Source organism: Mus musculus, chromosome 3 (genome assembly GCF_000001635.26).
Source record: "Mus musculus strain C57BL/6J chromosome 3, GRCm38.p6 C57BL/6J".
Classification (NCBI taxonomy): domain Eukaryota; kingdom Metazoa; phylum Chordata; class Mammalia; order Rodentia; family Muridae; genus Mus; species Mus musculus.
The window spans coordinates 9,341,681-9,356,857 of NC_000069.6; the positions used below are offsets into that span (position 1 = coordinate 9,341,681).

The 15,177-nt window shown below is 45.4% G+C and overlaps 1 long non-coding RNA gene across 1 annotated transcript in view, besides 1 other annotated feature; it reads right to left on the minus strand.

Annotated features, from left to right (window-relative positions):
* Window positions 1-2,155, minus strand: part of Gm41997 — a 41,148-nt gene extending 38,993 nt beyond the window's left edge. Inside the window, exon 1 of the long non-coding RNA XR_878675.1 lies at window positions 2,064-2,155. This is a non-coding gene — a long non-coding RNA (predicted gene, 41997). The remainder of the gene's footprint in view (window positions 1-2,063) is intronic.
* Window positions 5,075-6,614: an enhancer, noted in NCBI's record as "VISTA enhancer mm551". NCBI's record gives its function as "enhancer in: hindbrain (rhombencephalon)[8/10] | midbrain (mesencephalon)[9/10] | tail[5/10]" and the evidence as "EXISTENCE:transgenic organism evidence [ECO:0001131][PMID:17130149]".

A 15,177-nucleotide genomic window follows, 5' to 3' on the forward strand; every position in this document is an offset into this window, starting at 1 on the left:
ATTTCTACTGTGGTTATGTCACATGTCTCATTTTGTAAACATGGAAATCTCCCGCTAAGATCCAAAGCTGCTGCTGCTTTATATAAGTATTTACTGTGCTGCAGACTGGACTCAGAGCTTTGTGAATGGCAGGCAAGCTCTCTGCCGCTGAGCCACATCCCAGGCACCATTCATTGCTCTAAGAAAATACACTGGAGGCTCAGCAGTCACAAGCACTTGTTCTGCCAGAGAACTGGGGTCACATTACCAGCAATTCACATGGTGGTCCATAACCATGCATAACGTCAGTTCCAAGCCATCCAAATGTTTTCTTCTGACCCCAAGGGCATCAGGCACACACACATATGTTCAGGCGAAACACTCAAACACGTAAACTAGAGCTTTTTTTTTAATGTATCTAGGCACAGCGGCACACACACACCTGTAATCCCAGGACTCAGGAAGTAGAGGCATGAAGCTATGAATCTGAGGCAGCCTGAGCTGTGGGTAAGAACCTATCTAAAAAAACAACAACAACAACAAAACAAAAACAAAACCAAAACAAAACAACAACAACAACAAAAAAAAAACAACCAGTGAAAAGAAGGAACTAAGAAAGGAGGAGAGAAGGCAGGGGTGCTGTGGCTCGGTCAGTGCGTGCCTTGCCAGTATGAGGATCTAAATGTCAACACTTGAATGGGCCATGTAGAAGTGGTCGCCATGGTGACATGCTCTTATAATCCCAGAACTGTGCAGGTGGACACAGAACTCCTTGGATTCACTGGCCAGCCAGTCTACCCTAACTGGTGAGTTCTAGGCTAAGGTTAATGAGAGACTCCATCTCAAAGGAGTTGGATGCTCTTTCTGAAGATGAACCTCAAAGTGATCTTCTGGACTCCATACACATATGCACACATATGCACACACATGTACAAATATGCAGTTACGCTTGCATGTGTACTGCATACCCATGAAACTACACACATGTATACGCATGCAGAGAGAAAACAAGTGAGTCCAACTATCTCCCAGTGCTTCAGTACTTGGGAAACCAGGCAGGAGCAGCAGGAGTCTGGGGCCAGCCTTGGCTACATAAGGAGCTTGGGGCTAACCCGTGTGACAGAAGACTTCTCTCAAAAATAACCAGAGAGAGAAAAAGGCAGGAAAGGAGGGAGAGGGAAAAGGTTCACATTTAAACAGCTGTGGCTTAGAGAGATGTGTCGTGGTGAACAGTATTAATTAACATTTCCATAGATATCTTTATCCCAGGCGCTCACCTAGTTATTGTGGACTACTGGAAGTCAGATTCTATATTGATTAAATCCAACCCCTTCTGTTGGGGATAGGGAAGGAAATGCAGTTTTGTTCCTTTAAACCTCAGACCTAAAGATCAGTCTGTGGGTATAAAAAGAAAAAACAAGGCATGCATAATATTACTGCAGAATGCTGTTTGTGAGTTCAATTAAAAGGAACCTTTGTTGAGACAAAAACTGGAATCCTGTGAAAAATTCTGAGAGTCTTGCTCTCCTCCCCACTCTTCATATTCATTTTATAATAAATCTTACTCAGACTGGAGGTCTACTGGGAATTTTCACTTTTAGTTTTGGGAAAATGTCAGTTACCCATGATGGGAATATCAGAATATTTAAGCAAAGAAAAAAAAAAAAACCTCTTCTCTCTCATAAATGTTAAAAATAGTTGCAGGGTATTTTTTTCCCCTTTGAATTCTGTAAAAGAGAAAAATTCACCTTTGGACTGAAGTTGATGGGTGTGTGGTCCCTTAATAGGAAAGCCTTTTAGAAGATTAGGAGAGAGGAGACTGGAAACTGAGGCTGTCATCAGTCAGCAGAAGACAGCCAGAAAGCCTCTGTCTGGCCACCCCACCCCCAAAGCAGTCTACCCCACTGGGCATGCTCTCAAGGGCAGCAGGGAAAGTGGCTCTGACCAAGAACAAACATGTCTTTTCCCCATTTAGGCTGTAGAAGCAGGAGTGGAACGGATCTATCAGAATCCTGGCCTCCTGAGGCTGCTAACTCCTGCAGGAGTCTTCCTCCAGCCTCAGTGAAGTCAACAGCCACACTCACCGGAAAGGCTGTCCCCAGACAGTTCTTAGCCTGCATAGAGGGAGTGCCAACGGACTGCTTCTTAGCTCTATTCCCAGGTCCTTGCTCCCTGTGCTGTGGGCGGGGTCTATTGGCTCCCAGAAACCTCTTCTTCAATCAGGGAGAAGTTTGTCCTTTGTCTGGCTCTGCCCTAACTGTTTCCTTTGTGCTCCCTCCTTCCCCTTCAGTTGCTCCCTGCCACCTTGGTTCTTCCTGTAGCTGAGTCAAGAGAACTGAAGGAAAGATGTAGAGGCAAAAGATTTTAGGGCTAGGTATAGTCTCATCGTTTCCAGAGCAAGTTCAGGGAGAAAAGCTTATGCCTACTTGATTTTAAATGTGTAGATTAAAAAACAAATAAGAATTGAAGGTTAGAGCCAGAACTTTAACTAAGGCCAGCTTAGTCTCCATAGTGAGATCCTGTCTCAAAATAAGTTCTTTTAACTTTATTCCTCTGTGTGTGTGTGTGTGTGTGTACACGTGTGATGTGTGTGAATGTGAGTATATTTGTGATGTGTGTGTGCATGTGTGATATGTATTTGTGATGTGTATGTGATGTGTATGTGCATGTGTGATGTGTGTGAATGTGAGTGTATTTGTGATGTGTGTGTGCATGTGTGATATGTATGTGTAATGTAATGTGTGTATGCATGTGTAATGTGTATTTGTGATGTGTGTGATGTGTATGTGCATGTGTGATGTGCACACATGTGATGTGTGTGTGATATGTGTGTGCTTTCCCAAATTACAACAATATTTCACTTATTTTTTGTGTATCCTTTGCCCACATGGCTGTAGGTAGTCTCATCACATGCATGCCTGCTACGCTAAGGTTAGAAGAAGGGAATGGAGTCTCTGTAACTGGAGTTATAGACAGCTAGGAGCTGCCATATGGGTCTTGAGAATTGAACTGAATGCAGGTCTCCTGCAAGAGCAGCAAGTGTTCTTAACCACGGAGTCACTTCTGCATCCTCCTCTCCCTGAAATGTTAAAAGTTGATTTATGACTGAACTCAGACTGTATGTTTTACATTCCATTTAGCCACAAGGTCAAGAAGCAATCAGAACATATATATTTTAATTATTGACTCAACTTCAAGTAGCCATGGGAGGCCACATAAATAATTGATACTTAGTCAGTTCAGGCAAGTGGGTCACTACTTGCTGTTTTTCTGATGTCTGGGCTATTGTATAATGATTTATGCTATGATATTGGTAGGATAAGCAGGATAACTCAAAAATGTTGTTTATTGCTTAATTGTGTAAAACAAATGTAGGGAATGTTCTCTTGTCTTTGTTTTGTGTTTCTGAACGAGGATCTCCCTGAATTCTCAAGGTGGTCTTGGATTCACTATGTAGCCTAAGCTAGCCTCCGACATCAGAGGCCCCGCCACAGCCACCAAGCGTTGGCAACACAGGCCACCTCTAGCTCTGTCTCTGTCATTTTGCTCTGTCCAGCCAGGGAAGGTGGAGAGGAAGGCTTGAGAATAAGAGTATAGTGACGAACATGGAAGGCTGAGGAGGCCCAGATGAAACCCAATACTTTGTACTTAACTTTAACTCAGTGAAAAGAAAGAGGAAAGTTATTTTTCAGTTTATATCTTTCTTTTGAAGTTAATTATTACTACTGTGTGTGTGCCTGGTGTATGTGAATGGGCAGGGAGAGGGTCAGAAAACAAGTTTGGAGAAGGTGGTCTCTCCCACAGCAGGTGCCTTTACCCACGGAGTCACCTCCGCAGCTCACTGGATGTCAGTGTCTTTCTAATCCAATCTAGCAACTGGGCAGAATGGAGAAACCCGATTACCTTGTAGGTATGTCCATTGGGGCTTCATGTGGTGTCCCTCTAAATGCAAAGAAAGCCCCATTTCTTTCTTTCTTCACAGTGGTAGTCAAGGAGCCCAGCAGGGCTGGCCAGTGACAGAAAGGTCTCTGTCAGGTCTGTCCTGCCTCTGCCATTTGGTGCTGCGTGGATCTGTGAACCTGGACAGGCTTTCTTTGAACCCTCTGTAAACTTCAATTTTCTCATTTACAAAATGGGATAATATCAATTTCTGCCTTCTAAATGTAAAGGATTGTAAACTGATGCCCACAAATTACTTAAGATGGCTTTTGTCAGAAAATGTCACACATCCACTCTTTGGGACTCAGCCTGCGAGTCCCACATGCAGTTTAGAGTTCTGTAAATAGAATTGTAAGTTCGTTTACGTGTTTCATCTTTTCTTTTCGGTCAAAAACAATGTTGAAACTAGATGGGCTACCACAAACCCACACAGGAGCTTGCCTGCGGCTTGGGGTAGGTGACTAACTTGGCAGGAGAAACTAAAGCTCTTTGGGGTAATACCTGAAAACCAGAGTTGTGTTTCTGCATTTTCAGAACAAACAGCAAAGCGAAAGTCTTGGCTGCATCCACAGAACCTGTTCTTTAGGGCACGGATTTGATTGGTGGTTTGCTTTTTTGTTTTGGTTTGGTTTTTTTTCCAACCACGTTCTCTGCTTGAAAGCAAATCCTATTTATGGCTAGCGCTGTTTTTTCAATTAGGTTTATTTTCATTTTCCCATAGGCCATGTTAGCTGAGAACGTCCAGAAGTTTATTTGTTTTTCCTTTATGTCTTATGATGGTTTTAAAATAAAACACACAGCACTTATCTGTGAGATTTCTTTTGAAATACCGGTGTGTCCGAAATTAGTTTGTTTGCTCCCTCCCCCTCCCACCACACACAATCACACATACAGTACCACCGTGCATGTAAGCGCAAAAATGCTGTCAGAGTGTAATCGTGGTCCGTTTTCGTAGAAAACTTAAAGCAGGGTCAGTCCCGTCTCGCTAATTTAGGACTGTGTGTGTAAACTAGCGCTTAGCAGGTCAGACTTAAAAACGATGACACCTCTAGGACTGGCTTTTTCTAAAAAATTTACGCTGAAAATTAGAAAACCGTTTTTCTGACTCCAAGGTTAACATTAGTAATATGTTCTCTATACCAGGTCCCATGTTTGGGGGGAATGGGGTAGGAGATAAACTCATAAACAAAAGCCCACATCGCTTAATAGTTTTGTAATGGAAAAATATTCTCTGGTGAAATAAATATTTCGGGGAAACGACCTGGGCCCTCCGGATGGGGAGCGCCCACCCTCTCCGCTCTGCCTGCTGTGGGCGGTAACCGGGTGTCCTCATCCTAGGGAGATTGCTCTGCATGAGTCTGGGGATCCCTGGGTCTGGAAGCGCGTGTGCAGCTGCACAGAGACTCTGTCCCCGGGGGAGGTGGTGGTGGAAGGAACCTGGGCTTGCCCCCTGGCGCCTTGAGCCCACTAGGGTCCCTGGCGTCACCGCGCCGTTGCCTGCTCCTCCCCTCTCCGCGGACAGCAGCTGCGGCCAGGGATCCAGTGCAGAACCGCCCTGACTGCGCCCTGTTCCTCTCTCCAGCCACCCTCCCTCCCAGCTCCTATGCGGACTCCGCTCCCCTCTTCCCACCCCACCCCACGCCCCGTCTCCACGTTCCCCACCTCTCCCCCGCTGATCTACCTCTCTCTCCCCTTCACTCCTTCCCAACTCTCTGACTGCTCCTTCATCTTTTGTTTTTCCTCTACTCCCCTTCCTTCTTTCCCAGTGCCGGTCCCTTATTTACTTCACCCTATCTTTCTTCATTGCTAACTCCCACCGGTCACCGAACCCCTTCCCCCTCTCTCTCCTGCAGCAAACTATCCTTTCTAGTCCCCTCTCCCTGCTTCGTGCCCCCTCTCCTGTTTCCCTCCGGCCTTCTCCCCTCCAGCTCTGGTTTTGTGGCTCTCCCACGCTGTTGCTATGGAGTCGCCCAAGGCTGCTGGCCTGGCGCTAGCTGCCCTGAGGCCCCAGGAACAGAGCAGTGACTCTAGCCAACTCTGAGGCGCCGCACCCTTTCGGGGGTCCAGGAACAAAGCGTGCCCCGCCCTGCCCAACTGTGTGAGGCTTCCATGAGACCTTCAGGCGCCCCAGGCCCTGGGGCTTAAGACCACCTATAATCTGATCGCCTCCAGCCTCTGCGGGCGGGCGGGACCCTGGGACCAAGGTGACAGCTGCACTCTCCAGTGCAACCTACCTTCCTGGTCCCTTGAAGACCACTCTCTCACGCCCACCCTTGGAGGTGTCACTGGGGCCGGCCAGATGGCCCTATTTTATAGGACTGACCCCTTTTGTTGGGGGTCTTAAGAGCACCCAGGCCAATTTACATAGGAAAATGGGGTTTGTGTCCCCAATTCAGTGTAGTGCCCTGACAGCCGGTGGCCTTGTCTTTGTGTAAGGACCCCACAGCCTGTTGTTTAAAGTGGCTTATGTGTGCAGATGTGTGAATGTGAATAGAAATCACCAGGAAGCAGTAGCTCCCGTCTTGCTCCCAGGTCCTGTAGGAAACCTATCAGGCTGGGTACTGATAAACCCCTGATACCTCTGATGCTCTTCCACATCCCATAGCTGATTGTTTAGGTCTGATTCCTAAATCTTTGGAAGAAATCTTAGGAAGATTCCCGAAGTCTTTGCCATTTGCATTTAGGTCCTTGCTTGGGAAAATTGTAAGGCTGTACCTAAGAGGAAGACAACTTGGACTTTAAAAACGTTCTTGACGAAAGATCTAATCTAATTGCTTGTCTTGATGCACTCTGACTCAGCTGTTTGAGGATATGTGCTGGAGCAGGCTGAAAGCTATCATTTGTTTGGTTTGGAATCACTAGCTTAAACATGTGTACTTAAGTGGTGGAGTAAGAGGACACAGAGAAATTTCTTATTTTATCAGCAAGGAATTTGAGTCACAAGAGTTAAGACAATTTTCCCAAGATCACACAGCTCTGCAGGGTATAATCCCAGTGGTCTGAGCCCATGAAAGTCGACAGAAAAAAGGGTCTGGGCTGTGTGAACTCTACTGACATCCAAGCCCCAGGAAGCTAAGGGAAGATGGCCTTATGTTCAAGATCAACCTGAGCTACACTGACTTTGTCTCAAAAACAGACAAAACCCCAAACCCAAAACAGACAAAAGAAGATGACGGGGAGAAAAACTTATAAAAGTCTGGGACCCCTTGAAGCACTTCCATCAGCTGCCTCCAGTTCCCACCAGGTCCCCGAGGCCACCAGCTCGTTATGTCTTAGGAGAATTCAAAGGACTTCTCTCTTCAGCCTTTGCAGCTTCAGGTGGCTTTCTCCATCTGTGTTGGAAGCAGTCCCACCACTACAATTGTCAAGAATCCTGTTCTAGGACCCATTTCTATCAAAATGATTATTTTGTGACAAAATAGCTGAGAGCCCCTTCTGTACCCCTGTGGGGTAGAAAGTGGTGCTAAGGACTGGCTTGGAAAGGTTCTGGACAGCTTAGCTGCTCTGTACCGTGCATCAGGGACTATGGTAAAAGGATTCTGCTGGCTAACCTTCCAGTTCGGTTCTATTGCTGCCTGAAGCCCTGAATGAGTTTATGGTGCTTTAGTTAAGAATGCCTCTGCGAAGGTCTTTAGCTCACTGTACCTCAGTATGTTAAGAGGCAGGTTGAGGGGCTGGAGGCATAGCTCAGTAGTTAGGAATGGTCACCGCTCTTAGAGATAGATATTGCTTTACTTCTACAGGTGATGGGTAGTTCACAGCCTGTAACACCAGTTCTAGGGGTTCCCTGTCTGGCCCCATGGGTACCCACATACACAGAGACAAACACATAATCTTTCATTTAAAAAGGATTATATTTTTAAAATTATGTATACGTGTGTATGTTTGTGCACATGAATGCGCACTATCTTTGGGGGCCAGAGGAGGGTGTTGGGGCCCCCAGAGCTGGAGTTCTATGGGTCATTAGTTATGTTATGTGGGTGATGGGAACCAAAGTTAGATCCTCTGCAAGAACTGTTAAGAATTCTTAACGAGGGGCTGGAGAAATGGCTCAGTGGGTTAGAGCAGTGACTGCTCGAAAGCCCAGCTCTGACTCCAGAGATCCGAGTTCAATTCCCAGCAACCGGTGGCTCACAACCATCTGTAATGGGATCCAATGCCCTCTTCTGGTATGTCTGAGGACAGCTACACTGTACTCATACACATAAAATAATCTTTAAGGGGGGGGGATCCTTAACAAGTGAGCCATCTCTTCAGTCCCACAGAGATCTTACATACCCTTTTTTTTTTTTTTTTTTGAGAGAATCTGAGTCCACACACTACATTTCATAGAGGGGATTGAGCAAGGACACACGGCTGGATTGGAACTGAAGACGCATGTTAATTTCTGTTCTGCTTCTCAGAACAGATCAAGTTAAAAATTTTTCTGTTTCCTATTTTTGGGGGCCCATATTAGTGCTAGGGTGACAGCGAGTACAAACTGTGGGGTAGAGGTGACAGATACAGAAGAGGAACTTTTCAATTCTCTGTAAAAGGATTTCCTTAGAGCATTAAGAATGCGTTATATTCTTTAAAGGAACTATATCCAAGAAAGCTATTTGAAATAGGGTCCATAGTACTTCTCTGGTTTCCTTCTTTATTTTAGCTGCTGTTTTGCATCTGTATCCATTAGCTTCTGAAGTGTAACAAATAACCCACACCACCCTGCCTTAAAGCATGAACCTGTGGATCCTCTGGGGGTCAACAGAGCTGGACTGGACACACTGAGCATTGCTGATGATGCTGGCTGGTCTGTGGACAAAGGCAGAGTCTCTGTGCTCTCAAGCTGGGTTTGGCTGAGAAAGCTTAGGTGGTTCTGTCCTGTGTCATTTATCCAGAATGTATGTCTCACAGTAATGCATGGCCGTGAGCAAGGCTTAGCATTGTAGACCCATCTGTCTGTAGACTATTCACAGGGGCTGCTATTTTGTTCCTCCTTACCTCATAATACTTGATCAAAACAGGCCTCAAAGCTTTGTCCAGAGCAGAGACTGTGACAAAAGAAGGGGACCGAGGGGCCACTGCTGCAGTAGACCCTGGAACTGACAATGCCAAGCACACATATTTAATTTAGAGTTATTTATGTTGATTTCTCTCAGGTAGAATGTGTGCTGGGTGGCAGGGGTCTTCATCTCTTCACTTACTGCTGTGCACATGAGAGTTGTTTTAAATGCTGACTTGACTAGGAAGGCGACCTTAGCTATTTTCACTTACACAAAGATTAGGACTTCCAGAGACGGAATGTAAGTCTTCAGCTTATTCCTCAGTGATGATTACAACGTTTTGATTGAGCCAGGTGTTCACACCAGCTGTCCCAGAGCTTAAGATGCTAAAGGCAAGATCACCATGAATTCAAAGCCAGCCTGGGCTACAGAGAGAGAGAGAGTTCTAAACTGGACTGGGCTGCAGATACATTGTTTCAAAATTAAACAATTGCTGGTGGTAATGAATCTGGCTTTTAATTCAATCACTTAGGGTGCAAAGGCAGGCAGATTTCTGAGTTTAAGGCCAGCCTGGGCTACAGAGTGAGTTCCAGAACAGCCAGGGCTACACAGGAGTACCCTATCTTGGAGTCCCCAGACTCTCAAACCAACAAAATTAAATAATCACAAAATCAACAAGAACAAACTTGACTGACTTAAAATTGTCTGACAAAATTGTCTGACTTACCTGTGTTTCCAGAAACTTCCAGCTTTCAGAAGCTGCTGGCTCTTCCAAGATATACCCCTTAAGCTTTTATTTAAAAAAAAACAAAACAACAACAACAACAAAAAACAACAAAAAACCCCCTAAACTTCAAAATATTTAACATTTTTTCTAGAGCATATAAACAGTACTATATAACAATAGTTCTTACTTGAGTGAAAATTAGAAGTGGGGAGAAGAAATGTTTACTTGTATTTTATTTAGTACATGCCTGGCTTCATAAATAGCTTTCTTTGCCCCCCCCCCTCACCCCCGTTTGTTTTGTTTGTTTTTATCTTGTTTTGAGACGGTTCTCAGTGAATAAGTCTGGCTGGTCTGGAACTCACAAAGATCTTTCTGCTTCTACGTTCTCAGTGCCGGAATGAGAGGTGTACACTACCACACCCAGCCACAAAAGGGGTTTTCTTAAGGTTCTGATTTCCAGGGCAAGCTCCTATGCAATGCACTTCTTATTCCTTTGGAATTTGAATTTGTCCTGCCATTTTTGACTGTGACAAATGATGGGGTAGGAGATGAAGTGGGTGTTAATGCTTAGTTATATAAAGGGGAGTTTTGCATATAGCTATACTTAGCAATAGGCTATTTGGGGACTCCTGTTACATGTAACACATGTCTTGAACACAGGAAGAAGCAAGGTTTCAGCTGCTGGTTGTCTAAGTCCTCACGCGGGGCACCTGAAAACTGGGTTCTAGGCAGATAATATTTTGGGTAAGAAAGGAACTAGAAGTTTGGAGCCTGAATATAACTTGGATCAAAAATAGTCACACTGCTGCCTCTCTTGTTATACATTTGGGATGTCATGAACTTTTCTCAGACTTCCTCTACAAAGTTCGATGAACGTTTGCCTGATTATTAGAAAGATCCTCCAAAGGGTAAACTTGCCTTTAATTGCAGGCCTTGGGACGGACAGTTTGGAGAGTTAGCGGGCACACTAAGTGCAAAAAGTCACAGTGCTCGGCCCCAGCGTGCTCGTAAGCAGGAGGTGGGGAGAGGCAGGTCAAGGAACAAGGTATGATGAGGCTCAGGACAGGTAGGTGAAAGGTCCCCAGGGAGAAGAGGAAGCAAACGAGGCAGATTAGCTTTGGCAGTTGTGCAATGCCTTGCAGTGTGCAGAAATCCCTCTGTGCTCAGCCTGTATCCCACGGCAGCCTCACCTGCAGGTTAGCCCAGCCTGATTGCTGCCATTCCTATTGTTCCCGTGACAGGTTAAAGGTCATGCCCTGTAGGGATGGAACCTGGCCTGCTGTCAGAGGGGACTGGTTGTCTTGGAGAGAGTTGCTCCCAAGCTCCTGGCTGAGAACTGGGGAGGCACAGGCAGTTATGAGTATGAAAGTGGGGGAGCCAAATGAGGCACCCCAGGTCTGGAAAGAAGACTTCAATCAAAAGAGAAGTTTGAATTGACTGGATAAGTATTCTCTAGACATCTAAGAAACAAATGCATTGTTTTAAACAATAAAGGAAACAAAACAAGAGCAGAGGCCCAAAGAGAAAGAAAAGAGAACCCTTAGAGCAGGAAGAGAACCATTGTGGTACGGGCCAGCCAATGAATTAGGAAGAGATAGCGAGTGAGGAAATCTCCCATCCCCTGCATTTGGGATGCCAAAATGCAGCTCTTTTCCCTTTGAACAGGAGTGAGGATACGAGGTTGTGTAATTAAAGACTGTGAAGGCCGCTGTGTCCCAGCCTCAGCCACTGGGATCATTTCTAACTGTAGGGCTGGCCACTTCAGGGCACACAATAAGAAAATGGGAAAAACAGCACTCTCTCTGAAGTCAGTGCTAAGGGAGCCCTCCTTTTTGGGGTTTGCAAATGAAGCTTTGAATATGACAGTGTTTCTCCTCCCAGTTACATGTGGGTTCTCTGGTTTTATAAGGTTTTGCCGCGCCTGTGCAATAAGCACCTACAAAATTAGAACTGCAGTTTGAATGTTCAAAGTAAGTAGCTTTGCTGGTTCATTATTATAGCGAGGACTCCGGCAGAGCTTAACCCGAGCTCAGTCTGGGTTCAGAGTCTGCTTGTGTACACGAGTAATGGATGACTGTTAAGGTTTCAATCTGAAATGTCCGTCAAAGTCTCATGTTTTAAAGTCTATTTCCCAGACAGGTGGTACTGTCCTGGAACCTTTAGGAAGAGAGCCCAAGCTGGAAGGTCATTAGAGTGAGCCTTCAAAGGTTAGCCTCGCCCTGCCTCTGCACACCCCCCCCACCCCCCCATCTGCAGGGATGCAGCCAGCCTCTGCAGTGAACTAAGCCGCTCCACCACCCTTTCCCACCTTGGTGGGCGGAGACCCCTTGCAACTCTGAGCACAAATCAGCCTTTCCCCCTTTAAGTTATTTCTGTCTGGCCATGCGCAAGTGACTCACTTGATTTTAGAGGATTTATTTAGTGGTCACCAGGACTGTCAGCAGTGTTCCGATTCTTTTCCACACAAATGGTAGCATTGTACTTAGGCCTGCCATGGGGTTTTAAATGGGTTTAGACGGGCATGCATCTGGAACTAAGGAGATGGCTCAGTCAGCGAAGTACAAGGACCTGAGCCACATAGCATGCCTGTTATGGTGGTGAATGCCTGTAATTCTGGCTATAAGACGGCAGAGGTAAGGGATCCCTGAAACCTGCTGGCTAACCAGTCTTGTCTAACCGGTGAGCTCTAAGCCAATGAGAGACTGTCTCAGAGGAGATGAATAGAATTTCTGAGAATGATATTCCTGGGCTCCACAGGCAGGTAAGTGCATGTACACACACACACACAAACATATACATGTAAAAAATAAAAGTGTTATATTCACATCCAAGATGACTTTTGTAGCCTGACATCAGCTACTATGGAAACTTCTAGATGGAGCCTCCATCACTTTGGGTTCTCAGTGATTCAGGAAGTTAAAAGCCCCAGGTAGACTTCATAACACACACTAGAAACACAAAACACACACCTATTTCGATTTGACACTGCTGGTCTTGTTTGTTACTTCCATAAAACATGGCTCATTCTAACTGACATATTTGATTTTCCGAAGGTAGTGGCGGCGGTGGCAGTAGCTGGGACGGCTATGACCCGGCTGCTGCTTCTTGTCTTCCTCCCCTCCTCCTCCTCCTCCTCCTCCTCTTCCTCTTCCTCCTCCTCTTCTTCCTCCTCCTCCTCTTCAACGCAAAGAGGAGAATCTGTATTTGTTTCTCTTCTTGTTCTTTTGTTGAGGGCAGAGGAAGACAGAAGGAACAAGAACGACGGAAGGCAAGAACATGTTTCTAGCCCTCAATCTAGTCTGCAGTCATGGTAGGGAAAGAAGCTGGGATCTGAAGGAACTCATTTCTGAGTTTTAGGGAGAAATGACAAAAACATTCCTGAGATTAGGAGTAGACACACTCTGAGTTTCCTCTGACTGTGCATTCTGCTGGCAGTTTGGAGACTGGAGTTCGGGGAACCTGGACTTTGTCTGCCCTTTCACACATGCGGCTATTTTCATCCCGGGGAGAGGCAGGAAAGGCAGATGTGATGTCCAGAAGCCACAGGAGGGGTAGCAAATGGGCATATTTGTCACTATGCATGCCTGACGTGTCACTTCGAGGCCCCCAGAAGTAACTGCGGACGTTTAGGGCTGATGAGCTGAGGTACTGGTACCAGCATGGAGCACTACCTCAGCACTGTGAAATATTAACATGACTTCACGTTATGAAAGGCTGAGAAGTTGTGCAGCCAATGAGCCACATGAACGTTCAGCGTTCCTTGTGGCCTGAAACACTCTGCAAGGCAGCTATAGTATCTATCGATCTATCATTCTGATTGATCACCAGCTCACATTCTGTTTTCCAGGCAGACTACTACTATCTGCTTGCATGAATTGGTGTGTCTATTTTTTAGAAGCTAAACTGAATGAATAAAATATTAATTTATTGAAGAGAATTAAATTGTGCTCAGGTGTGGTGGCCAGCACCTGTGATCACAGCGCTTGGAAGGTAGAGGCAGGAGAGTCAGAGTTTGAGGTTATCCTCTGCTTGTGAGTTCATGGCCAGCCTGGGATACATGTGACCTTGTCAAAAACAAACAAATACAATCTCAAGTTCCCCAAAGAACAAAATATTAAAAACGTTTAGAGCCTCCTCCCCACTAAATTATTATTAGATTTCATTATCCTACCAATTATTCAACTTGATTTCCCACTCTGTCTCTCCCTTCCTCACTTCTTTTTTTCAGCTCTCTGTGGCCTAATAGACCAGGCTGGCCTTGAACTCGCGACATTCTTTCCTTTAATTCAGAAGCTAGGAGTGGAGCCTTGCGGTTAACCTCCTGTGTTGTGGGATATTTTGTTATTGAGAGGAGAGTCTGGGGAGAGGTTTGTCAAACCTTGTTCAATTTATATATGAAGTAACTTAAGTCAACAGACTCACCAGATATAAATTCTATAACCAATGAGAGTTACAGAGGAGGAAACATAAAAGAACCTGCTACAAAGACAGATATGTATATGATACTAAATGATGTAACATCGATTACAGACTAATTTTTTATAATCAAAGTTGGGATGGGAGGAAGGTTTTGTTGTCACACCAGTGACAAAGACACAGATTCAGCTGCTGCCTCAGGCACATCATTTACAGCTTCCATTCATCTTATGTACTCTGGCGTCAGAAGGGACCTTCTGGGCCTCTCACCCCGCCCCACCCCCACACTCTGCTGTTACCACCTTTGTCTCTCTGCAGGCAGCAGCACAGTTTCCTGGCTGTGTACAGTTGTGACCCTGCTGTGAGAATCATTCATTCGTCTCCATCTGCTGGGATCAATAGCTACAGCAGTGCTGGGTACCATGGCTTTGTGTACACCGTTCTCATCCATCTTCCTCATGAGATATGGAGTAGAAATGCCAGGTGCCTCTGCAGGGACAAGTAGGTCCTGTTTATATTCAGGGCTAAACTGTCTATTGATACCACACTTTTGTCAAATATTAGAATTTAAAATTTATAAGAGCCTTTTCAAGTGAATTGACCAATTTTCTCACTCCGAAATGGTGAATTCTAGTTAAATCATTATCCTCTAGTTATCGAAGAGGGAACTGAACCTTACTCTGGGTCATTAGTTGCCATAGAAATGGAACTTAGGGCTAGAGAGACTGCGCAGTGCTCTGGAGCACTGGCTGTTCTTCCAGAGGACCTGGCTTGCATTCCTAGCACCCACATGGCAGCTCTCAGCTGTCTGTCTCAGCTGTCTGTCTCCTGCCCTCTTCTGGCCTCTTGGCTACCAGGCACATCTGTGGTTCAGAGACATACATGCATGCAAAACATCCATACACATAACATAAAGTAAAAATAAAAATTAATGCTTTTTTAATACGAGAGAAATGGGACTCAAATACAGGACCTGACGCTCTGTGGCCATTAGCCACCTCCTTAATCCATGAGGCATTGTCACATAATTAAAGGATGCCATTGTATGCAATATTTAAAGCTTTAACTTCAAAGGAAAAGCTGTCACCTATGACATAGAGAAGGTTAATTCCTGAGCAGCTGAGGCTCCATGAG